The following is a 26,159-nucleotide window of genomic DNA, read 5'->3' as shown; positions in this document are numbered from 1 at the left end:
CAAAGGTTTTCAAGGGTCATTGTTAAAAAATTATCCTTATATGTGTTTTGAAAATAAAAATTTCAATAAAAATTTTTAAAAATATATTAAAAAAACTTTACTCATGTGCTACTTTTATAGGAAGTCTTTACTTTACCCACTCCAAATTATATTGAATTTATTTTGTATGTACTCATATGGTATGTTGTTTTCCATGATAAAATGTAAATTCCTGAAGAATCAGAACTATTTCATGATTTTATCTTGTTATCCCCAGTGCATTGCTAAACTTGGCATATTTTTCCATTAGTTGTTATTCATGATCAATTTTGAATGCTGAACTTGTGAAATATAGTATCACATGTAGTTTAAAAAAAGTCTAGGAGAGAATAAAGTGTTTCAAAAGGTGTGGGGGAAGAGAAGGGAGTAATTTTTGTTGGTAGTTCCTTCAGGAAAACAGTTTAAAGTAGGCATAGTTCCCATAAAATTTAGGAGAATTCAAGGGTCCTTATACCTGTGTATAATTTTATATATCAGTCTGAATGTAGGATGATGGAAAAATAAACCTTAGGGAAGAATTAATAGTGCAACTAAAGGAAATATACACAATAGGGTGAAAGTGACTAGAGCTTCATGACTGATTTATGATGCTACCACAGTCCCTATGCTGGTTTCTAAAAGTTTATTTATCTTTCCTATTTGGTCATATATGCTTCTTCACATTTGAATATGCCCATTCTTCAGGATCTTTTACTCTTTAAGGCTAGGAGAAAATAGGCAAACACAATTAGCTACCCCTCCTCTTTTCTTCTTTTTAAAATTCTTGATCTGGGGAAAAATTAAGACTGAATTATAAAGTAAAAACTTCCATGATTTTGTATCTTTACTATGTAATAATCATTTTATCAAAATTTCAAAACTGTTTTTGTGTCTTTATCTCATCAGCACAATTTTTGTATAAGGAATTAGGGACTGAAGATATACAGATTCCAGTTCTGGTCCTCCTATGACCACTAAATAGTTTTGTGACCTTAGACAAGTGACTTTTTTTCATCAGGTCTCAGGTTTCTCATCTGTGAAATGAAAGGGTTGAACTAAATGACTTCTAATTGCCTTTCCATTTATAATTTCTGAAGAGGAGCTGAATCCCATTATTATAAGTGGGGAAGTAGAAACTAGGAAACTCAACCAAATAGTACACAAAAGTTTTATCATTCTGCCTTCTAGTTTCTGAATGGGTGGTATTTTTTTTCCTAGTCCACCCAGGTGGCACATTGATTAGAGTGCTAGGCTTAGAGTGGGGATATTCATCTTCCCGAGTTCAAATCTGGCCTCAGACATTAGCTGTGTGACTTTGGACAAACCACCTAACCCTCTTTGTCTCAGTTTCTTCAGTTGTAAAATTAGCTGAAAAAGGAAAAAGCATAAACCCTTGAGTACCTTTGCTAAGAAAATCCCAAATGGGGTCATGAAGAGTCAGAAATGAGTGAAAACAACTGACCCATCCTTCATACTGAATTTATGACACCAGCAAAGATATACAATTGAAATGCTCGTTTGTGGCATTTTCTTTTAATTTTTCTAAAGGTAATACTATTTTCTTAAAATCCTACTTTGGTCAAAGAATACTCATCTGCTGTTCCAGGCAACAGTAACATACCATTACTAGTCATCTATTAATAACACTTCTTCATTCCACATTCTTCACCAGCCTTTCTCCATAAGGACTATACCTCAGTATTACTATTCTTTAAAAGGAACCCAAATTGCTTAATTAGGTGTTATGTATTGGGGTATTGCTTTGCACTTGAATCATTTGCAGGTCTTGAGAAGCTCATAAAATTATATGATATGACAACACAAAGTTTGTTGAAACTTTGAGAGAGCTAAGATAAGTATGAAGGATATTTTATGATTTTGATTTACTGTCCTTTCAATTACATTATACAAAATTCAGCAGAATTTTCCACCATCATTAGGGAAATCAATGTTTTTCTTGCAGTAAATCACAAACCCCACAAACAACATGAGGTCTATAATTGACAGGTAACTGCTGATAAATAGTGTTCATTATTTTTCTAGTATGGCAAACTATAAAATGAGTGCCATCATATTTACTTGGAAAATATGTTCTTAACATTAACAAAATATGCCTAGTCTCCAAATGTTATGACTAAAATTAGGGGGTCATTTTGTTTCTGAAGGGCTTAAGTGCACAGGTGTGAGTTTATGGCCTCAAGGAACACTAACTTGAGGACTCATTGCTCTAAATTTGGTGAATAAGAAGGTTCATGAGGCAGAGTGAACTTAACAATGCTTTATTACTGTCATAGAAGAAGCACACTCATATTGATAATAAGATAGTGCCCTACTATTGATGACTAGAATGGAGTAAATAAATGCCAGTGCTAAACTTGTTTACCAAAATAAATTGGTTCCCCAAACATGATAGTGATAGAAAAAAAGCTTATCAGGTCACTTAAAAATATAGCTGAAACTTAAAAACAGTTTTTCAGTGTTCTGATTGAGGAAAACTAGAGGATGATCCAGAGATATTATGATCAACTATTATTGGTCCCCAAAAAAATCACTTGAGTAACACATACGCCATTCTTGGCAGGCAAACAAAGAAAAATATCTACCAGCCCCCCCACCATTTTTTATTAAATGCTTTTTTTTCTTAATTTGTTTTTTGTATACAAATCTGGATTGCATAAATCAAAATTCATTATATACAGTAGTTGTAAGTTGGTGACAAGATTTTATCTCTTAGGAACAAATATGTGCTTGAATGATTTACTTTTTCCCAACATGTTCTGTTGAATCCTATAAATGGTATCCTTTAGAAATCCCTCTTTCTGTCTGGACCATTGTGCTTCTGCATTCTTCTTAGCCATTCCAACTAATACTTTTCCTATCCACTTCTAAGAAATTTTCTTAAACATTTGCTTCAAAAATATTCAGGGGCCATAGGAAGTTATCTTTAACATGAAATTGTTCAATGTATTATCTTTATTTAGTAGATTTAAGTGTTTTCTGTTCTTGGGGTTGTAGAGTTACGACTAGGAAGAACCTCTTTGATTGACCTAGAAAGAAATATATCCAATATCTTTTCCTTCTCCATGATCATTCCCCCACCACTACCTTAAATTAATATCTCTAGCTTATCTTTTTCCCTCACCCTGAAGGAGAAAATTTACTGGCATTGATTTACAAAAATATAACATCAGATTTTTTTCTTTGAATTAAATGTTAATTTATATAACAATAAATTAGTGACACAAATTTTATACTAGTACTCTGAATTTTATTCGGGTAGAGTTAAGTGGGGAAAGGAATTACCACTAATAAAGAGGCTACTATGTGCCAGGCACTATGCTCTGACTTTATAAATATCTCATTTGATTCTTTCGTCAACTCTCTGGGGTAGATATTATTACAACCCCAATTTTGCAGTTGAGGAAATTGAGGTAGAGTTTAAATGATTTGCCCCAGAATCACATAGTTAGTAAATGTCTTAGACTGGATTTTAAAAAAAAATCAGGTCTTCCTGGATCCAGACTCAGTGTTTTATCCTTAAACCACCTAGCTAACCACCAGAACAGGGTAGATAGACAGACACACAGAAAGATAGATGAATATAGGTACATAGGTATATGTCTGTGTATGTGTATGTGTGTGTACATTTGTACACTCACACACACACACACACATATATATATATACATATATATATATATATATATTTATCATGAGGTAGAAACCTTTCTCAATCCATTCTCATCTTTATATTTTCAACTAACTTTGATTAAGTGCCTACTATGTGTAAAATACATCTAGAGGAGATATAGTTTGGCTAGGACACAACTCCTGATCTTACAAAGTTTCACAATGTTCCTTTGTTGTTTTATACCAACATTCAATAAATGCGGTTGATATGGTTCACTATTAACACTGGATTGGGGTGAGTCTATGATGGTGAGACCTGGTCTAGACTTCAAAGAGTATTTCTGCTCTTCTGATAGGGCAGGCCATATTTACTCTGGCTGGAAGTCACAGATCTATCCTTGCCTGCTGAATATTATACTTTAAAGCTCTATATAAATGTTAGCTATTACTATTTTTTTTCTTTTTCTTCCCAGGAGCTATCAAGGCCAAGTGTGACTGCCAGGAAGGAGCTGGGAGCAGCCAAAGAGGCTGAGTATGTCAGACTTCTCTCCCAGCCTGCCACACACACTTAAAACCTAAAGGAAATAAGCAAGGATCAATAGGAGGAAGGGAGCCAACCAGGTGAGCAACCACATCTGTCTGAAGTCTAAAGGCAACAGGAAAGGATCCCTGGCATTTAGATTTGTTTGGCAAGATTGAGACATGACCTGAGCTTACACTAAATTACCTCACGATGAATTATTTTTACCTTGCACTTTAAATGTCAGGATGACTCCACTGAGCTTTTTGGCTAGGGAAAGAGAGAACACATCAAAGACTGGTAATTAGTCTGCAGGTGTGGTTGATGGGATTGCAGTCATTTGTCTCCTTTTAGCAAAGGGTTAATTCATGGCTTTTTCATAAGCTGGTTTCAGTTGATTTGGGAAAAGAACAAGAGATTTTCCAAAGAGTTATACGTTTCCATTGTTTGCACGTGGGGTGTGTGTATATGTATGTATGTGTGTGTATGTGTGTGTCTGTGTTTCCTTAGGTTCAGTCTGGGTTAGGATTTCACTGATTTATTCATGGAGAAGGGTGGAGGGAAATCTCACTATACCAGTCATTGGGGTTCATACCATGGCGCCACTGTGCAAATGAACTCCTTCATAATGTGTACTTTTGCTACTTAAATAAGTAAATTCCCTTGGATAGACTCCATGACTGCCTTGACTTATAATGAATTCTGATCAGTAGTCAAGTAATGCTACAGCAAGATTCCAGTGTGATATATGATTTAGCCTTTGCTCCCCTCCTTACTCAGATTTTTCAGTTAAATCTTATCACTAAATGGAGCAAGAATAATTATTGTAATTGCAGCATGAAAGGGTTTTCAAATCTGAATGGCATTTTAGAAACCTAGTTTAGCTACTCCTCCACAAGCAACATAGATTGTATGAAATACTGTTTATTCAAAACAGCATTAAATGCAGTCTGAGATATCTTCAAAGACTATTTTCTGAATGAAATGGGATAAAAGGAAAAGAATTCGTTAAGTGTAGAATGCAAATCAATTGTCTGCTTCTTAGTACTTTCCCTAGTCTTTCTTGGATCTTTAGAAGTAGTCTGAATCCCAAGATGTCTCAGAAGACATTTTGTCATTTGACTATCAGTTGTTTAAAATTTGAAAGTTTCTGATTTTGGATCAGTGTTAAATTTTTTTAGTGGATTAAGTAAAATAATAGGGATTTTCAATCTTGAATTATCATGGTAGGGACTATATCTTGAAGACTTAAGTCTTTTTATCCCAAATACTTAATTTTGTTGTTCCAAAAAAGTGATAGAGATTTTGAAAAGAGACCAGTGATATGAATTTGGCTCCAGCTTGCTAGTTGGTGTTTGCCAACCTATTGGGAAAAGAGGATAAGGAAAAATACCAAAATACAAAAATAATACTGTCAGGTTGTGTTGAAAAAAAAACAATTTATATATATATGTATATTATACATATATTATGTATAAATACATTAGGTTTATGTATATTTATATGTATATAAAAAGGAAGGAAATAACAGAAGTAAGGTCATGTGTGAAGAATGAAAAAAAAGTGATGTTCTCTTGAACCATGTAACTAAAGACCCTTGTACATGGCAAGTCAGACATGTTACTGGATGCAGAAATGAATCTCCAGAAGTGGAAGAATAAAATTTCCCAAGCCCTTGCATGGGATTATGTTTTATTTTTTAATAGTTTAATAGTTCTCATTATTTATTGCAAAGTTTGTTTCCTTCTCTGTGTCAGAATTGTAAAGATAATGAACATGTTGATTCATGCCAACTTCTGCATCACTATGGCATTATTTGTTTTCTTGGTTACTACTTTTATTTATTCTCCTCCTATCCCTTTCTTTCCTTCCATCCTTTTTGCATGCACATGTATGTTTACCCTTCCCCAATTTTTCCTTTCTCCCCTAATTCTCCCTTTCTCTACTCCCTCTCCTCCATCTCTTTCTTTCTATACTACTTATTTTCTTCCTCTCTCACTGGCAAGAGAACATGTCAAATGGCTGTTTTGTCACAATCTTGCCTTTTTTGAGCAATGTTACTCAGGGACTTTTATTTATTATGCTTCAGGCACTCTCTTTGGTACCATTCCTCTCAAAGGGATAGGGAATGATCTTTGTAGCAAAGGAAGGTGATGTTGTAGCCATGTTATTATTATAACATAGCTAACTGTACAGAACAGATTGGGCTAAGATTGGAACAGCTGGGGCTGGCACAGTGCATCTTGACTCTTCTCAGAAGAGTTCTGGCACTGCCAAATCATCACACTTGAAGGGGAAAGACAGGCAAAGAAGGTCAAAGGGATAATGTTGCTCCTCTAGGCATTTTGGTTTTTGTGATTTACCTTTGCAGAATTGTCAATGGTTTGTGGAGCTGACAAATTGTAGAATTATCTTACTCAAGACCTTTTTCTGTGTGTCTATCACTCTGACTCTCTTTCTTACTCTTTCTCTTTATGATTGTTTCTTACTTTCTGTTTCACTGCTTATTTCTCCCACTCTGTCTCTCTTGTTATCCATTTCACTCTTTCACTAGCTCTCTGTTTCTTTCTCTCCATCTATCTCTCACTATTTTTTTTGGTTGAGACAATTGGGGTTAAGTGACTTGCCCAGGGTCACACAGCTAGGAAGTGTTAAGTGTCTGAGGTCAGAATTGAACTCAGGTCCTCCTGACTTCAGGGCTGGTGCTTTATCCATTGCACCACCTAGCTGCCCCCTATCTTTCACTTTTTATCCCTGTCTCACTCACTCACTTTCTGTCCTCTTTTGTACTTTTTTCTTTCTTACTCATTCTCTATGTCTTTTTTTGCATTCTCTTTGCCTCTATGTGTCTATCTTTCTTTCTTCCTCTCTCTTTGTTTCTTTCTTCCTCTCTCTCTTTCTCTCTCTGTCTTTCTTTCTCTTTCTCTCTCTTTCTTTCTCCCTCTCTCTTTCTTTATTTCTCTCTTTCATTCTCTTACTCTTTCTTTCTCTCTTTCTCTCTCTCTTTCTTTCTTTCTTTCTTTGTCTCTCTCTCTCTTTCTTTTGTTATGTCTGTTTCCATGTCTACCTCTCTCACTCAGTTGTCTGTCTCTCACTCATAATTTTCCTATTACACATACTATTGTTTTTCATCTGCTGTGTTAGATATTGCTCAGTTGCAGGGTTTGAAAGTGCAAAATGAGATGATTTTTAATATCATCACATGTGGCTGTTTAACTGACATCATCTTCTGATGCCTCATCCCAGCATGGAGGTGAGCCTGGGTTCATGAGGGCTATGCCAGTGGAGCTCGAGTTCTGGCAAGCCCTGACAATCTGGAAGGCCTTTGACTGTAAGCCTACTGATAGACTAGATTCACAGTGCTTTATCCTAGGGAGGCCACCAGGTGAAGAGTTCTTCAACCAAAGCTACTCAAAACCATCTATTGAGTATAGAAATGCATTGTGGCAGGCAATGCCCTCACTAAGGTAGTTACAGATTTTCAAAACATTTAAATTTTTTTTGAAGAAGACCAAAATTATTTATTGCTCTTATATTTTTTTCCTAAATGTGGGTGACACTAATCAGAGTTTTTGAAGAGTGCTAGAATATTAGGGCTACAGGAAGTCTTTGATGTAAATACCATTACTATGAACATGTCATCATTGAATTTGAATCACGAATTTAGAGCTGGGAAGGATATGAGAGGCCATTGAAAACAAACCCCTCATTTTACCAATGAGGAAACAGGCCCAGCAGGGTTAAGTACATGACTAAAGTACTCAGAGGTGCTAAGTGACAGAGGTGAGATTTTAACTCAGATTCTCTGATTCCAGAATCAATATTCTTGGTCTATTTCAGACATTCAGGTTTTGATATTAAATAACAATTTAAAGGCTCTGAAGGATTTTTCTTGAACAACCCTATGGAGGTGATTAGTAGACACAGCCCTCTTCATAGCTAATTTCCAGATGATTCATAGTGAATGCACAAGAGAGAAATAAGAAAATTTCTGTGTGGTCTGAGTTAGGACAAGTTCATTACCAAGTAGAAAAACCTTTCAACAAAGGTGAAATCTGAGTTGTGTTCTAAACAATGGGAAAAAAATAAGCCAAGGCTCATAGAGAGGAAAACATTGGGATAATAGCTCTAATTGGTTGGTGAGTAGTTCTAATTGGTTGGAATATTGAACACAAAGAAGGTAATAGTATTAGAACAGTTTTAAAAAGTAGAGCAGAACCAAATTTTTTAGGGCCTTGCATGACAAACAAGAGTTTTGACCTTACTCAACTGTTAAGATTTTATGCAAAAAAGATGAATTAGCAGATTGAAATATAAGTAACATGATCTGAGAAGGGTTGTGATAGAAAGTTTGAAAGTATAGAAGCAGAAACATCAATATGAGTAGCCTTTTTTATTTTTCCTTAAATTTAGTTTCCATTGAGCTTGTGATTCTATTTTGTGTATGACAGCCTATCAGTAATTTGTGCATGCAGATTCACTGAAATTTCAAAGGACATAATTTCCATATTAGCATACTCAAGTGGCACCTTTCCCCCCTCTCATGCCCAACCTCTGACTTTCATCCAAAGACTGCCAGCTTCCATTTGGCTGCCTTTCCAGATCAGGTTGCTTCTTAGATTTTACAAATGAAATTATGAAATACAGTTCTTTTCATATATTTTCTTTTATTTTACTTATGTTTAAGCATAAAATTTGTTTGCTTCAGGTATGGAAGTTAACTAAATCCTATTATTTTGTTTTGTGATGTAAAAAGATAACCATTTCAAAAAAGAATGTATAATGTAGCTCATTTTTCTTAGGATAACCTTAATTTGTTAACTAGGAAACTGTTACTGGGAAACAGTTATGTTTGTATCTTCCTTAAATTCTTCTTGAAAAGGGTTTTAAAAAGTGTTCTAAAATGTTACAGGCTAAAGACATTTTGGGGGATGAGGGAATAAGGGAAGATATATGAAAGATAAGGAGTATTTTGAATGTTGATTATAAAGCAGAAAATCAAACCAGATGTTTCTATGTGCCCGATTTTGTGTTTAAACATTAGAATCATGACTTATATTAAATTCATCTTGAATAAATGAATATTACCATTAAGGAGGAAGATTCTTGAATAGAAGAAATGGAAAATATTTTAATGAAGTGAGTTTCTTTTGCTTCATAACTAGTATTTGCTTTACTTGTATACAGGTGTGGTATGATTTAAAGGGTGCCAGAAGGGGATCCATTTTACTTTTAAAATGTCTCCTACTATTCTGTGACTTAACTATTAAAAAATCATTACTTTGAATTACATGTTTTGCCTTCAGAAACAAAATAAAAAACAAATATTCCTGGGAGATATTAATGTGCAGGATAAACTATTTTGAGACTGCTTTTATTCTAATATGGAAGCTTGGAAAATTGATGAAAAAGTTGTATTTAAATGGGGACTGCATAGATACTTCTAGACTTGGAATCCAGTTGGATTAAATAAGAAGAGATAATAGAGAACAATAAGAGCACTGGAAATTGGGCCCAAGGAAAGGATAAGGGATTATACTGGACAAGCAAGGTGGTATGTGAAAGACAAGCTGGTCTAGTTTTCCATATTGCAAAAATCACCCAAACTTAGTCTTATATTAAAGTTCATGCAAAAAGAATTGTTAGGTCTTATTCTCTATGAGAATTTGTCCAAGTTCCATGATTTGGCACTAGTATAGATTGATTTATAATATCCACAAGTGATTTCATATGCCTTTATCTTACATCTGTACTTATTTTAAAGGCAAAGTTTTATGACAATTATCTTTAAAATTGGTGCTTGGAACTTCGTTTTATTTTTCATCATTATTTTCTCTCAAGCCATTATTGGAGACTTTATTAGTAAACATTTTAAGTGCTTATATGTCTACTGCTATAGTAACTATGGATATGAAGATATATGGGACATAATTCTTGCCCTTGAAGGAGAAATAACAATCTAGTTGGAGGGATAGCTTGCATGTGAACAAAAGGTAAATGCTAATATTCAAATATGTTATTTCAAAAATTCTAAGGCAAGGAAGGAAAGCTTGGATTAAAACACTTATTTAAAGCAGGTTTAAGGCTGTATACATTACTTAATGATTACAAAATCATTTTGGATTTTGGATGAGAAGAAAGTTTGCCTAATCAAGAATGATCAAAGTAATTCAACAGAACTTAAACCAATGTAATAAGTGGTCATTTGTAATTTTCTATCTTCTTGTCATCAATCTATGTTTTTCAACATGTCAGTGACAGATGCTTCCTTCTTTGGTTCATTTCTTGGTTTTAAAAGGGTTTTTTTTTTCAATTTATTTTAAGATTGGGTACTTTTTCAAAGTGTCGATGTGGGTACAGGGTATCTTCATATGCATACATCTCTCTGTACCTTGCCATTCCTTATGTGATGTGAGGTGGAAGTACTAGGGCCACAAACTGCTTTGAGCTGAGCCCACTTCCCTTCACCCCTAGAGACTGTGAAGCAGTTAGACCAACATCAATCAAGGAAAAGCCACAGGCTGTACTCCCACCGTTGGAGCAGGTGCATGGGCGTTCATGGCTTCCTCACATGATTGGTGCACACCTCCATGTATCAGCTAGTGGTGTAAGTTACCCTTGTCTAGACAGACTAGTGTCCTTACTATAGAACAGTAAGAGAAACCGGTTTCTTTTCTTTCTTCCATTTTTTTTTCTTTGAACAAGTTTAGATTCAGGTCCACTCTATCAGATCAAGTAATCTTGAACTGGTCTCCTTTTTCCTTTGCTTTTTGCAAACTGTGTTTTATCATCACCCTACAATGGGAACAGCTAGGATTATACCTTTCAGATAGTAAACAGGAAAACACTAGCTGGCTTCCTGGGGACAAGGGAGAAAAAAAATAAGTTTCTAGAAATTAGAAAAAGGAGAAAAAGTTTAAATTAAGATCAAATAGGAAATAAAGAAGAAAACATGAATACTTGAGGCAATTAAAGTGAAGAAGGAAGTGATACTGCAGAAAAAGACTCTCTCCTTCCATCCCAAGGGGAAGAAATGTTATTGTAGCTAACAAATTGTGTTGGATTGTTGTTCCTTGAAGTTTAGCAGATTTCTTATAAGACTTTGGGTAATTGGGCTTTTAAAATATAAGGTAACAACCAATGACAAGGTATTAGTTAATATGTTGGTTTTTTTGAAAAACTGATAAAAATGTTCTTGTGTTCTATGTCCACAATTTTGGGTAGCTTTAAGTGTCTACTTTGAGATAATGTTGCCCAACCTATCTTTTTAGAACATCCAAAGAAATGTGTGAAGATAGAAGAAGGCAGCTAGGATAGTGCAGTGAATAGAGTACCAGGCCTGAAGTCAGGAAGACTCATCTTTCTGGTTTGAATTGTGGACTTAGACATTTACTAGCTGTATGACCTTAGACAAGTCGCTTAACCTTATTTGCCTCAAGCCCTCATCTTCAAAACAAGCTGGAGAAGGAAATGGCAAACCATTCCAAGAAAACTTCAAATGGAGTTATGAAGAATCAAACATGATTGAAATGATGAACAATTACAACATTTTAGGAGACCATATAGTATAGGGGAAAAAAGAATAGTAAATTTTGGAAACTATATGACTAGGCAAATTACATCTCATTTTCCTTGAGTTCTTGAAATGAGGTAGCTCACTAGCAGTCTCTTTTCAGAGGTTCTGTCCCATTCTAAATACTATGAACCTGTGATTTATTTTATTTTATTTATTATTTAGTTTTGTGGTTAGAGTTCAATTTTGCCCTCTTTAGTTTAATATCTGTAATTCCTGTGTGTCTGGAAAGCATTGAACATCAGGATTCAGTGAAGTGATCACATTGATTTATCACAAATAAATCCTTATGTACCATGGATTAAAATAGGTGTGTTTTATTCAAAAGTTACATTTTAACAATCCCATTAAGAAAAAAAATCCAGATAACTATATCCTGCCTACCTCTAATTTTCTACTTTTGATTTGTATATTTATTTTATATACCAGTATACCTAGGGTGGCAGAAAAATTTCTGTGGTGTAAAAAATTAAGAAACCCTGGCTAGTTAGAATTAGAGGTAAAAAAGACATACTTATATACTCTAAAGCAAAATGACTAAGACATTCATTTGAAAACAACAAAATTTCCAACAGTAAAATTTATTTTTCTAAGTTTGAGAATTTTGAATCAGTGGGTGAGGAAATCTGACCTTCATCTGTTGAATGAAATCATTCATCCATTCATAAGCATTTCAAGTAACAGATAGAAAGATGAAATAAACTATAATCTTTACCCTTATTTTTATACAAAAAAGGAAATGACATATGCAGTAATTATAATGCAGATTAGAATCTTATGAGCTATAGTGGGTCCTAGATGTAAGAAAATTGGTTTTTGGTTAGAGCAAAACTTCTTAAACTGTGGGTTGAGACCTCATGGGATTGTATAAGTAAATGTAGGGGTAGTGGAATTATGATTTGTTATCAGTAAAGTTTGATTTGTAAACTTATTTTATATTCCTATTTACCTAGGGTGGTATAAACATTTCTCCAGTGGAAAAAGTTAAAGAAGTCCTGGGCTAGAAGAATCCAGGAAGGTTTCATAGGGGAGGGAGCTTCCAGACTAGTTGTTGAAACATGGACAATATTTTCAACAAGTGAAGATAGAATGCATGGTCTAATAAGGGTCCTTTTCTCATGTGTGCTATGGTGAGCAGGAATAAAATAGGGAGAATGGGGGGGGGGGGAAGGAATAAATGACAGAAACTACCTCTTCTAACAAGTTGTATAATTATTGTTCAAGGTATTTTATCTTTCTGAGTTGTTACCATATCTATAAAATAGGGATAATACCATCACAAGCTATTGTGAGGCTAAGACTAAATTGTCAATTTCAGAATAATGGCACTATCAGAAAGGATTGTGTTTTGATTGAGGTTACACAGAGAATAGTTAGCTGATTTGGAATTGAAACTCGGGTTCTTTTGACTACAGATCTGAAGTTCTTTTTATTGATTTTTTTTTTTTTTTTTTTTTTTTGGTGGAGGCAATTGGGGAAGAATTGAAAAAAATCCACAAATCTTATGTCATGTCTTTTTGAAAATTTACCTATTTTAAATAAACATTCCTTTTAGACTGTTTCCTTGTTTAATTAATCAACACTACCATTTGTGGAATTTTCCTCCAACTTGTCCATACATTTGCAAAAATCTGCATATAATAGAAAAGTATGTAAATTTTCATCCTTAAATTTGCTACTTAGCTGTCATTGATATATTTTTCATGATACATTTATTTTAAAAAGTAATTTATCTTCTTTTTATGTATCTTGAAATTTAAAATTCTTTTTATTTATTTATTATTAAAGCTTTTTATTTTCAAAACATATGCATAGATAATTTTCAGCATTCACCCTTGCAAAACTTTGTTTTTCAAAAATTTTTTCCTCCTTTCCCTCCATCCCCTTGCTAGATGGTAAGTAATCCAATATATGTTAAACATATAATTCTTCTATATGTATTTCCATAATTATGCTGCACAAGAAAAATCAAATTAAAGAGAAAAAATGAGAAAGAAAATAGAGCAAGCAAACAAAAACAAAAAAAAGTAAAAATACTATATTGTGATCCACACTCAGTCCTATAGTCCTCTCTCTGGGTGCAAGACCATTGTGATAATTATTTTTACTGCCCTGAATCATCTGGCTGTTGAAAAGAGCCATATCCATCAGAATTGTTCATTGTATAATCTTGCTTTTGCTGTACACAATGATCTCCTGGTTATGCTTACTTCAACTCAGCCTAAGTTCATATAAGGCCTCTCTGAAATCATCCTGCTGATCATTACTAATAGAACAATAATATTCCATAACATTCATATACCATAACTTATTTAGCCATTCTCCAACTGATGGGCATCCACTCAGTTTCCAGTTCCTTGTCACTACAAAAAAGGCTGCCACAAACATTTTTGTACCTGTGGGTCCTTTTCTCTTTTTTATGATTTCTTTGGGATACAGGCCCAGTAGAAGCACTAACAGATCAAAAGGTATGCTGAGTTTTACAGCCCTTTGGGTACAGTTCTAATTTGCTCTCCAGAATGGTTAGATCAGTTCACAACTCCACCAACAATGCATCAGTGTCCCAGTTTTCCCATATCCCCTCCAACATTCATCATTATCTTTTCCTGTCATCTTAGCCACTCTGAGAGTTGTGTAGTGGTACCTCAGAATTGTCTTAATTTGCATTTCTCTGATCAATAATGATTTAGAGCACTTTTCATATGACTATAAATGGGTTTAATTTCTTTATCTGAAATTTAGCCATTTATCAATTGGAGAATACGTTGAATTCTTATGAAAACCAGCCTACCTTACTTTGAAGAGTCTTGTCACTTATAAGGTAGAGTGCTTTTCTGACATATCTGACATGTCTGACTTTAAAAGCTGACTCAGACACTAACTGTGTCATTGGAGGTAATAAAAGTGTTCACCTTAAAGGATTGTTATAAAGATCAAAATGTGTAAAGCATTTTTCACACCTTAAAATATTATATAAATCTTAAAGGTGATTATTATTATATTAATTAATTCTATATATTACAAAATAATGATATTCATTATCATTATTCCTAACTTATAGATTTGTGTTAGTAAAAGGAGAGTCCATAATTCTCAAAAATCTCTGAAGCATTGAAAAAGTAAGATTTAAAAAATGTTATGGGAATTTTGTGAAGGCTAAAGGAGGAAATAATTGATTCTTCATGGTGAAAGTTTAGCCAAAGTTGACGAAAACTATCACTGTGTACTATAAAAGTTTTGTGGTTATGGAATAAGAATGACTTCACTTCCTTAATATTGTTACTGCTAATAGAGAAGTAATTTAATAGGAAGAATATAGCATAATCCTGATAACTTCATAAAAGTGAATTTGGGAACTAAACTGTTCCCAGATCTTATAACCTGTCATAGTTACTTTGCTTGATGAGGGTAAGAACTGCCCTCTTTATTTTCCCTTTATCATAATGTATCATCTAAACATGCTTTTCTACACCATAAGAATAGGAGAGATTATTCCAGAGGCCAAAGAAACCAAAAGTAGAGAAGAAAAATCATTTGAAAGCATTAATAGAATTATGAAAAAACCTGAAAGAACAATACTTTTTTCTTTTTTAATCATGTCTTAAAGAACACTTTGAAGAGATCTGACCTCTGCTCTTTTCATGAGTCCCTGGCTTTGAAATCAAATCTAGTTTTAATACACAGTAGGTGTCATCAGGGTGCTTGGAGCAGTAGTTGAAGGAAAGCTGGGATAGAGGTTGGAGGGGATTTGTTTGATTACTTCATGGCCTGACACATCTGTGAATATTAGAGTATAGGAGGAAATGGATATTCTAGTTTAGATCAGGAGAATCTGAATGGAGGAAGCCTGTCTGGAGTTTGGGTTGAGGATGGCTATTTCTCTAGAATGTCAAATGGTCACCTTCCAAAATTAACCAAAAGCCTTTGTCAGCTTCATGAGGACAATGTTTTTATTTGTGAAAGTTCTGGTTCTTCCTTCAGAAGTAATAATTTCAGAAGCATAAACTCTCATGTAATAAATATCAACACTTCTTTTTCAAATACTGACACAAAATTAAAAGTAGCCGAACTTCTCAGGACATCAAAAATGAAAAGATTTGTTAGGTACTTAATTATTCTTTTTAATCGCAAGTATCCCGAAAATGAGAGTTGTTTCATATAAAGAGTAAAATTCATATAAATTTTCAGTTTTTTGTAATATAATTGAAAATTTATACATACATATGTGTACATATGTTTCTGTTGTTGCTGCTTTTCCTTCAAGAAGACCGCCATGACAATCAGGGAGGTGATACCATTACATGCAAGTGAATTGGATTTAAGTGAGTGAGGACTATGCAAGGTTGCTTGTCTCACTTTCTCCTCCAGAGACATCTGGGTCCAGTGGGTAGATATAGACCAAGATTACTGGAGCTAAGTGCTTAGGGATACAAAGAAAGGAAAAAGCTGTCCCTAAAGCATGTGTGTATATATGTCTGTTTGTATATGTTGATATATAGACACATATATGATATTCATCCTTATATTTTATATATATTTATAATATATATTATATGAAATATATGTATTTCCTATGTATAATATTATCATATATAATTTATATTGTGGGTATGTATGTAAATATAGGTCTAATATATATTATGTATATATCTCATGTAAGTATATGTATATATATATATATATATAAAATATGACTATGTATGTGTATTGTTACATATATGTATAGGTGGGTATATATAGATCCATCTTTATCTATATTTCTATTTATATTTCAATCTCTATGTCTAACTGACTCCACTATTCTACTCTGTGGTGATACAAAGACAAGATGCAACAAGTTCTTACTCTCAAGACCTTACATTCTATTGTGAGGCTATAATAAATGCATAGTTAAATACAGAGTAGCATCATGTAGATTGAAGAGGGAGAGAGTATTGATAACTGGAGAACGATCTTCTATAAGCAATTGACACCTGAATTATGCATGTAAAAGAAAGAGAGGTAGTAGAAACTGAAACCCATTTGGAAAGATAGATGTTGAAGTGGTGATAGAACACCACAAATAGGAAACAGCGTTTCCTGTGACTAGGAAGATGACTAGGAAATGACTAGGAAGATAAGCCAGATTGTGGAAGATTTTAAATTCTAGGATTAAGAATTTTTATTTTATTCTAGAGGCAATAGGGAGCCACTGTTCTTTTTTGTTGGAGGTAAGCATTGGGTAAGGTTTGGGAAAGAGGGTAGTGATATGAGTTTTTTGGAATTTGACAGTTGTATGAAAGGCAAACTGAAGAGGGAAGGGAGGGAATAGAGGTGAAGAGACCAAATACAGATGAAAACTTTGTCATGTAATCCTTCCCCCCCCTTCTTTATTTGCAAGGAAATACTTTTTGAATTTAGGTTAGTTGTTTCCTTTCATGCATAAGAGAGGAAAATGAAATTTCTTTATATTGATTTAATTTTATTAAAAGGACCAGATGTAAATCTGGTCATGAAGTCATGATGAGTTTGGCAGGTAGGTGGTATTGTGGATAGAGGACTGCACTGGCAATCAGGAAGACTCATCTTCCTGAATTCATATCTCACCTCAGACACTTAGTAACTGTGTAACCCTGGCAAAATCTTTAAGCCAGTTTACTTTAGTTCCTCATCTGTAAAAATGAGTTGGAGAAGCAAATGGCAAGCTGGTCCAGTATCTTTGCCAAGAAAACTCCAAATGGGGTCATGAAAAATTGTTCATGACTAAAATGACTAAACAACAACAAAATAATGAGGACCTTTCTGGACTTCTCTGCATGACTCTACTGTTGCTTCCCTAGTATCCTGTGAGAAAAATCATTTCCCCCTCTTAGCCTAGGCAAAACAGAGATAAAATCACTTACTAGCTGCTTAAGGGTAGTTTGAGTTTTAATGAGAAAATTTAAGAAATTCTTTGCCTATTCAAGTGATCAGCACAGAATAGTGTTATCAATAAGTCAGTGGATTGCCTTTTTTTTTTTTTTTTTCAGTGTCTGTGTATTAGCATAGTATAGTGTTGAGTAATGTGTGTCTGTAGGCTGTCTGATCTAATCCCCTCACTGGATCACTTTAACTTTACACTCTCCCAGGGAACAATATATTAAATATAGTATTTTGAATTATCTGTTGAATCCTACTGTCTAGTTTTGGCAAGTCTGAAGGAAAATAAGAATATTTCTTAGATTTGTTTGGAACTTTCCCAGGGAAGCCTGCTTCATACTGTGGGAAACACTGGTTTAGAAGATAACACTCACAGGACTTCTTTTTCAGAAGACACTAAGAGAAAAAGACTTTACATTCTGAAAGTTTGGGAGACCTAAAAGTCAGACATAGATGATTTTGCCTATCACAGGGGCTAGAGAACTCCAATTTGTGGGCTGCCCTTTCTATATCTTGGTATGTCATTTCCTTTAAAATTACTCCCTATTTATCAGGCCCTCATCCTGTTATGTTAACATGCTGAACTTGGAGGAGCTGATGTATTCACTAAATGTGACAAGAGAGAAAATGTGGATAGCAAATTGAGAGGACTTTTTAAAGAGAGTATGGAGTGACTACAATATCTACAATGCAGCTCAAACTGATCCTGCTATGGAGTACTAAGTTTCAAGACTGTAATGAAACATCAGGCTATTTAAAAAAATTAAGAATGATGGTAGCTAGCATTTATTTATTTTTTAGCTTTTTATTTTCAAAATATATGCATAGTTTTCAACATTCACCCTTGCAAAACCTTGTGTTGCAATTTTTTTTTCTCCTTCCCTTCTGTCTGCCACTTCCCTTTGACAGTAAATAATCTAATACATGTTAAACATGTGCAATCTCTATACATTGTTCCAGTTATCATGCTGCACAAGAAAAATCAGACCCAAAAGTAAAAAATGAGAAAGAAAACAAAAAGCAAGCAAACAAGAAAAAAAAGAAAAAAGATGAAAATGCTATGTGGTATGCATGCTCAGTCCCCACAGTTCTCTCTCTGGGTGTAGATGGCTCTCTTCATCACAAGCTCATTGGAATTGATTGGACTTGGATCATTGGAGTTGAATCATCTCATTATTGAAAAGAGCCACATCCATCAGAATTGATCATCACATAATCTTGCTGTTGCTATGTACAGTCTTCTCTTGGTTCTACTCACTTCATTTAGCATCAATTCATATAAGTCTCTTCAGGCCTCTCTGAAATCATCCCGTTGGTCATTTGTTATAGAATAATAATATTCCATAACATTCATATACCATAATGTATTCAACCATTCTCCAACTGATGGGCATCTACTCAGTTTCCAGTTTCTTGCCACTACAAAAAGGGCTGCCACATTTTTCACATGCGGGTCCTTTTTACTTTTTTATGATTTCCTTGGAATACAGACCTAGTAGAGATACTGCTGGATCAAATGGTATGCACAGTTTGATAGCCCTTTAGTCACAGTTCCAGATTGCTCTCCAGAATGGTTAGATGTGTTCACAATTCCACCAACAATGTATCAGTGTCCAGATTTTCGCACATCCCCTCCAATATTCATCATTATCTTTTCCTGTTATCTTAACCAATCCAAGAGGTATATAATGGTAACTCAGAGTTGTTTTAATTTGCATTTCTCTGATCAATAATTATTTAGAACATTTTTTTCATGTGATTACAAATGGTTTTATTTCTTCATCTGAAAATTGTCTTTTCATATCCTTGAACCATTTATCAACTGGAGAATGGCTTTTATTCTTATAAATTTGAGTCAATTCCCTCCCCCCCATTTTTATGCTTTCCTCCTAATCTTGACTACACTGGTTTTGTTTGAACAAAAACTTTTAAGCTTGATATAATCAAATTTATCCATTTTGCATTTCGTAATGTACTATAATTCTTCTTTGGCCACAATTCCTTCTCCACAGATCTGAGAGGTGGACTATATCTTTTGTTCCTCTAATTTGCTCATAGTATCACTCTTTATATTTAAATCATGGAACCATTTCAATCTTATCTTGGTACAGGGTGTTAGGTGTTGATCAATGCCTAGTTTCTGCCATACTATTTTTCAATTTCCCCAGCAATTTTTGTCAGATAGTGAGTTCTTACCACAGAAGCTGTGGTCTTTGGGTTTATCAGACATTAGATTACTATAGTCATTGACTATTGTGTCTGGTGGACCCAACCCATTCCACTGATTGACTGTTGTCAGTACCAAATGGTTTGATGACCACTGCCTTAAAATAGTTTTAGATCTTGTATGTAGCTAGCATTTATAAGGTACAAAGAACTTGTGTTATCTCATTTATAACTCCCTGCAGATTGTAGTTATTATTAAAACCACTTCACAGTTGAGACTAAGAACCTAGTATATGCCAGGTACTGTGCTAAGTATGCTAGATATAAAGAAAAACAAAAGACAGTTTAAATGATTTGTTCAGTCACATAGCTAAGCAAGCATATAAGGCAGTATTTGATCTTAGATTTTTCTTTCTCCAGAACTATTCAGTATATCACATAACTGCCTATCAAAACATTGATGGCTTTAGATAAGTTTAATTTTGAAATATAAGAGTGAACCAAATGTAGAATTTAGGGGTGAGTAGTGACACAAATTAAAAAATAAGATCTGGGAAAGCCTTTTGAAAATCCATATATTTTAATAATAATAATAATAAAACTGGTACAGTTTAACAAATACTATTTACTCCCAAGGCTTAGATTGTTAGAAATTATTTAGCTGACATCTTTTGTCTTAAGAATGTCACAGGGGTTTCCCTAGTGGGCTGGCACAGGTGACAAGTAGGAGAAGGAGGTAGTTAAGGGGCAGTGAGTGGACTGCTGTTCCAGGACATGACCAAGGTAGGATTCCATAAGCTACGACTCACTGAAGAGAGGACACTACTTTGAGGGCAAGACGCTGAGCTGGAGAATTCCGATGCCTTCCTCTCAGCTGTAGACGTGGACTGTAAGGAATGTGACAGAGACCCCATATGGCCCTCTTTATGTAGTGATTCAGGACTCTACCATTCTGCCATCCTTACCTTCCATGAAATAAACCTCAACTACAAGCTCTACTTCAACTCTTTCTTTCACCTTGAAGACCTGCAGGAAATCACCAAGCACTTTGTGGCATGTCACATGGATGCCCCGGTCAGTAAATGGGTGCATCCTAGTTCATTCAGGGATAGCAAGTTCCCCCAGTGGAGCAGCTCATTACTATGATTCCCAGCATGATCTAACACTTTGGATTAAAGTATTTGTTTGGCATTGGGGTTGGAGCTGGAGCATATAGGCTGGTCAAGCTTGCTCTGATTTTCCCTGACCTTGTAGAGGGCTGGACCTCATGAACATTGACCCTATTGACAAAGGATAGATGGGATGGGCAGCTACCACATTCTCAGACTTGACAGGCACTTTACCTCCCACAATTCTTTCTCATCTGTTTAGCCAGGAGGAGCTGGTGCAAAGCTCCCAGTAGCAGATTGGTAGCATGGTGAATCGGTCTAACCTTCAACTCTTCTGGAACATATACAACATTTACAGAGACCTGGACATAAACTGGCCTAGGACCATCCCCAACTCCAGTACCCTTCCCTGCCAAGTAATGCTTATGATGGGGAACAATGCAACTGCAGAGGATGAAGTGGTCAAGTATAATTGCAAACTGGACCCAAGCAATATTGCCTTCTTGAAAATGACCTATTCTGGTGGATTTTCCCAAATCTAGTGCAGAAAACTGAAGCCTTTAAGTACTTCATTCCAGGCATGGGCTACATTCCATCAACCACTATGACTCAGTTGATATCCAGTATTGCCTTTCTTCAGTACCAGCTCTGTATAGGACTCTTACCTCTGGGCTTGCACCTACTCAGAGAGCAAGGAGACCCTGGGATACCTCAACCATACCATGGAGGTATCCTCCTACTGAGGCCCCTGTTGCCTCCCTGGAGATGTCTCCCACTTTTCACATCATCAGTGAGTCACCAACTAACTGCCATCTTTGTGAGCCTGCCTACACTTTCTTGCTTTTATTATTTTTTGAGGGGGAGGGTTGCTTCCTCGTTGCCTCCTGGATCCCACGGATTTCTTTCTTTTTTTGGATGTTTTTAAAGGGAAAAAAGAAAATATAAATATTCTAGAAAAGTAAAGAAACATCTTAAAAACAAACACACAAACAAAACCCAGTTTAGTAGAGTTTCTAAAGCATTTGGGGAGTTCAGTGACTCTATTTGCCATCATCAGGGACCTTACCTTCCCCCTATATTTCAGCTACAGAGATTTGAGCCTCACTTGGTCCATTCTTGATGGAGACTCCAGGACTTAGCCTCTTCACTCAGCTCATAATTGTTTCCCCCAAGTTTAAGAAGCCATACATAATATTGGGAACCTTTAATAATGTCAGATTCTTAATGGTTCCATCTCATACCTATTTGGGTCATTGGCTCCAAGATCTAGAGAAAACATTGCATTGATTGCATGGCACAGGTATCCTGAATCTTTAAGATCCATTTCCTTGGCCTGGTTCTGGTCATACATCAGTAAAACTTTTTACAAAGGGTCTGTAGATGTGGGAGAAAAATTAGCAAAAGCACTTCTTTTGTTTCTTTATTCCCTTCACCCCGCCCCCCATCCCAGGATTTCTCAAACAGAAAGTGAGATTGTTGAACTATTAGCCCACCCCAGGGCAGTGTTAAAATCTTCAAGGTGCTAAACCCAAAAGGAAAATCTCACTTGTGTTGGGAAAGGCACTGGTCCAAAGAACCTGGAATGAATCAGCTGCAGAGGAGTGTTTTGGGAGGAGATAGTTTATCTATCACCCAAAGTCATCAATAAAAAGTCCAGGAGTCTTTAACCCCCCCCCCCTTCCATATAATTTTAGATATATAGAAAGCAGATTTTTAAGTCTTATTGCATGTGACAATCAATAATAACCAAAAGTTTAAAATGCACTTCACCAGCCTTTGTCTATTTTAGGCTGTAGGAAGAAGAGATAAAAGGCACCACTGGAGGGATGGACCTAGGACTTTTTTGAGAGACTGCTCACCTTTGTTGGTGGGTTCCACTGCAGACTTGGTGCATGTACTGGATTGGATAGTTGAGTCTTATTCCTTGGGCATATTGGTCTCAAGGATAGGACAGGGAAGTTTCATTTTGGACCCAAAGGGGGACTGAGAGCAGTAGAACTGAGGCCCCTAATCAAATAAGAAACAGTCTTCAGAGGCTTGGATTTTCTTTGGGAAGGGTGCCAAGAGCTTCAGGCCTTGTGGGAGTGTTTCCAATGATTGCTTTGAGAAGGAGGAGGAAGTGGGTTGGAGCCAGCCTTACCTACAGAAACCAGACACATCCTCCCACTAAAGGGCTAGCTCTCACTTGAGCCTTCTCTGCCTCCTCCTTCTCCTTTCTTGTAGTTGTCTTTTGGGCTAGGTGGGTGATGCCATATTAATTAGTCAGATTCCTCTCAATTTTGGTAGGAGGATATAGCTTATTCCCATATGAAAACCTGTATGAAAATGGTCATAAGGTAGAGAGATGTAATGTCAGAACATCAAGCACTGATAAGATTATTCTTTTGCCTAGGGCATAACATGATTAAGTAGAGAGAATTAAAAAAAAATTTTCCTCAGCTGCATATTAAAAACCATTTTTTTGGTTATACATGTACAATAATTTTAAAAAAAAAACTCCATATGGATCATGTCGGGAGGGAAAAAAGGGAAAAGCCACAAGAAATAAAAACAGAAGGAAAAAAAGATGAAAATGTATATGTTGATTTACATTCAGTTTTCATAGTGTTCACTCTCTGGATGTGGATGATATTTTCCCTCCAAAGTTTATTGGGATTGCTTTGGATCACTGAACTGCCAAAAAAATCCCTAATTTATCATAGTTGATCATTGCACAATCCTGCTATTGCTCTATACAATGTTTTTCTAGTTCTGCTTGCTTCACTCAGCATCAATTCATATACATTTTTCTAGGACTTAAGGAAAGAGAGTCTTAAAAGAAGGATTCCTTATGAACAGTCTTTACCTGCCTAGTGGTCAACTTTGGGTCATATGTCGCCAAAGGGACATTCAATCTTTGCTGAAAAGCATACCAGTTTTTTCATGCTCTAGAATGCTCTTCTTTCCTATGCTATCCAGACATTCAAAAGGCATTAAACACAGTTCCATGGGAGCGGGGATGGAATCCATAAAGCAAGGAGGATCATTATATGTTAAAAATAATCTTTCTTGTCTTAAACCAAAAGGCTCATGCTAAAGTTTATTCTCCATGCTGTTTAATAGCATCAGGAAGGATGTGCTGACCAGAAGCACTTTGCAGGGGATGAGTACTTTTTCTCAGTATCCCTTATCTTATGTCTAGCTAAAGAAAGGGGGAACTAAGATGTCTGTCTAAAGCTGGCCCAAGCTCCTGAGGTCATGACCCTACATCTCATCCCAAGCTCCTAGAGTTGGTCCAGGTGGATGACTTGTGTCATGGAAACAGGAACAACAAAGAAGTGGTTTCTGAACTAAATAGAAAAGGGGAGAGATGGAGCTGCTACCCCTGGTGTGATCATGAGCAAGTTCTATCCCAGCTCTTGAAGTGCTTTAGCAGGAAGGAGTCCAAAACTTCATCTCATTTTACTGGAAGCCTAAGGAAATTGCACTGGAGATCCCACAAGCCATTAACATGAGAAGAGAGAGATGGCAGTAAAAAAGAAACTATGTCTCTGACATAGATTTTGGAGGGCAAAGGTTTGTGATCATGTGTATATGTATTAGAAAGCACACATCCAGTTCCACTTTATACACAATCTGGTTTAAATAACTTTAAACCACCTTCGTAACCCTCTAGAAATTATAAGTATACTACCTTAATATCAGCTGTCTTTTCCTGTGTGCTTTCTTTGGATATTAAATGTGAATGTTTGAAAAACTGATAGAAATAATCCTTTTTTCTATAGTTAGTGCAGGCTAACTTTTTTTTTTAATATTGAGTGTTCGTTAAAATGGCATATCTATAAATAGCTATATATACTATGTATACTATATATATATGTATATACATGCATACACACGCACACACACACACACACACACACATATATATATATATATATACATATATGAAAGTCTCTTATGTGTGGTTTTCTGGTGGAGCTAGTCTGATCACATCTATTGCTTTACTTCCCATCCCCCACCTTGGCTGAGGTAAAATTTAATGAATTTCCTAATTCTTTGTACAAGGTGAAAACCCTATTTTTATGTATTATGGGAGCTGATGCTAATATTTGTATTGATGCTATGAGACTCTGAGAAGGTCACAAATATAAAATGAATTCAAATTTTTGTTGTAGTAATAACTATTGAAAAACTAACAAACTAAGAATGTGGGAGAAAAAAGAATGTCACAGATGGGTTTGGGGTACCTCTAAAATGCAATACAGACAATATTCATCATGATATTGAAATGGAACTATTCAAGAATTATAATGTACCACTGCCATAATCTTATTGGATGATCTTTTCTCAAATTTCAGATCTTCCAAAAAGGCATTGTTATCAGTAGATATGTAAAAGCAAAACTTATAGAGTATGTTTTATTCAATATCAGTTGTTAATGATACTAATTATGTGATGGTGGTCACTTAATGAGTGGATTTTAGTAGGTAGTAGCTGTGAAAGTACAAAAATTTTGCATATTTGTCTGCTATTATCTAGAGTACTATTTCCAGAGCCATAACCTCTCTCCAAGAGAAGGAAAAATGGAAGGAGGCTGTGAGAAGGAGGAAAAGAGAAAGGAAGGAAGGAATGAAAGAAAGAAGGAAAGGAACAAAGAAAGAAAAAAGAAACAAAGAAAGGAATAAAGAAAGAAAAAGAAGTTATTAAGTACTTAATATATGTGGAATACTAAACTATTTGCTAGGTGTATAAATATAAGCAAAACAAAATACAGTGCCTGAAAAACCTCAAGTTATAATGAGGACATTGCAGGAAGACAATACATAAAAGGCAATTAAAAGTGGTTGAGGGGGAGGGAGGAAAAAAATGAATGTACTCTAACTATGCTTGGGGCATAGTTTTGAAATCCAGAAAGTCAGGCATAAGGCTAGGAAAAGAATAAAGGTAGGCCAACCTGGACTATGCCACAAAATAGAGACTCCTTGAGGAACCTATTAATAGGAAAAGTGGTATTAGCCTCGAGAAGGGATATTTTAGAGTGAACAGCCAAAGGGATACTGGGTTATTTGAGGCCAAGGAGGCTACAGGCATGAAAATAAGCTCTAGAATGAGCCAGGCATAGAAAAGGCATGATTTTGAAATTCAGAAAGTCAGGAGGAGGGCCAGGAGTAGAATCACTCAATGAATTTCCCCATTGTACTTGTCTCAGACATGAACAAATTTTGATTAAAAAAAAAGCTTTTTGGAATCAGTTATAAGCTCC

General features: G+C 35.3%; 1 long non-coding RNA gene and 1 pseudogene across 2 annotated transcripts in view; both read left to right on the top strand.

Annotated features, from left to right (window-relative positions):
* The window catches only part of LOC116420629, a 143,296-nt gene extending 137,712 nt beyond the window's left edge, over window positions 1-5,584 (top strand). For both annotated transcript variants that reach the window (XR_004231005.1, XR_004231006.1), the window contains one exon: window positions 4,122-5,584. This is a non-coding gene — a long non-coding RNA (uncharacterized LOC116420629). The remainder of the gene's footprint in view (window positions 1-4,121) is intronic.
* A 14,583-nt stretch (window positions 5,585-20,167) lies between these two features.
* Window positions 20,168-21,840, top strand: LOC100933886 (annotated as a pseudogene).
* The last annotated feature ends 4,319 nt before the right edge of the window (window positions 21,841-26,159 follow it).

This window comes from Sarcophilus harrisii, chromosome 1 (assembly GCF_902635505.1).
Source record: "Sarcophilus harrisii chromosome 1, mSarHar1.11, whole genome shotgun sequence".
In the NCBI taxonomy this organism is placed as follows: Eukaryota; Metazoa; Chordata; class Mammalia; order Dasyuromorphia; family Dasyuridae; genus Sarcophilus; species Sarcophilus harrisii.
Note: the sequence above shows the minus strand (reverse complement) of the source record. Positions and strands in the feature narration are given on the sequence as shown.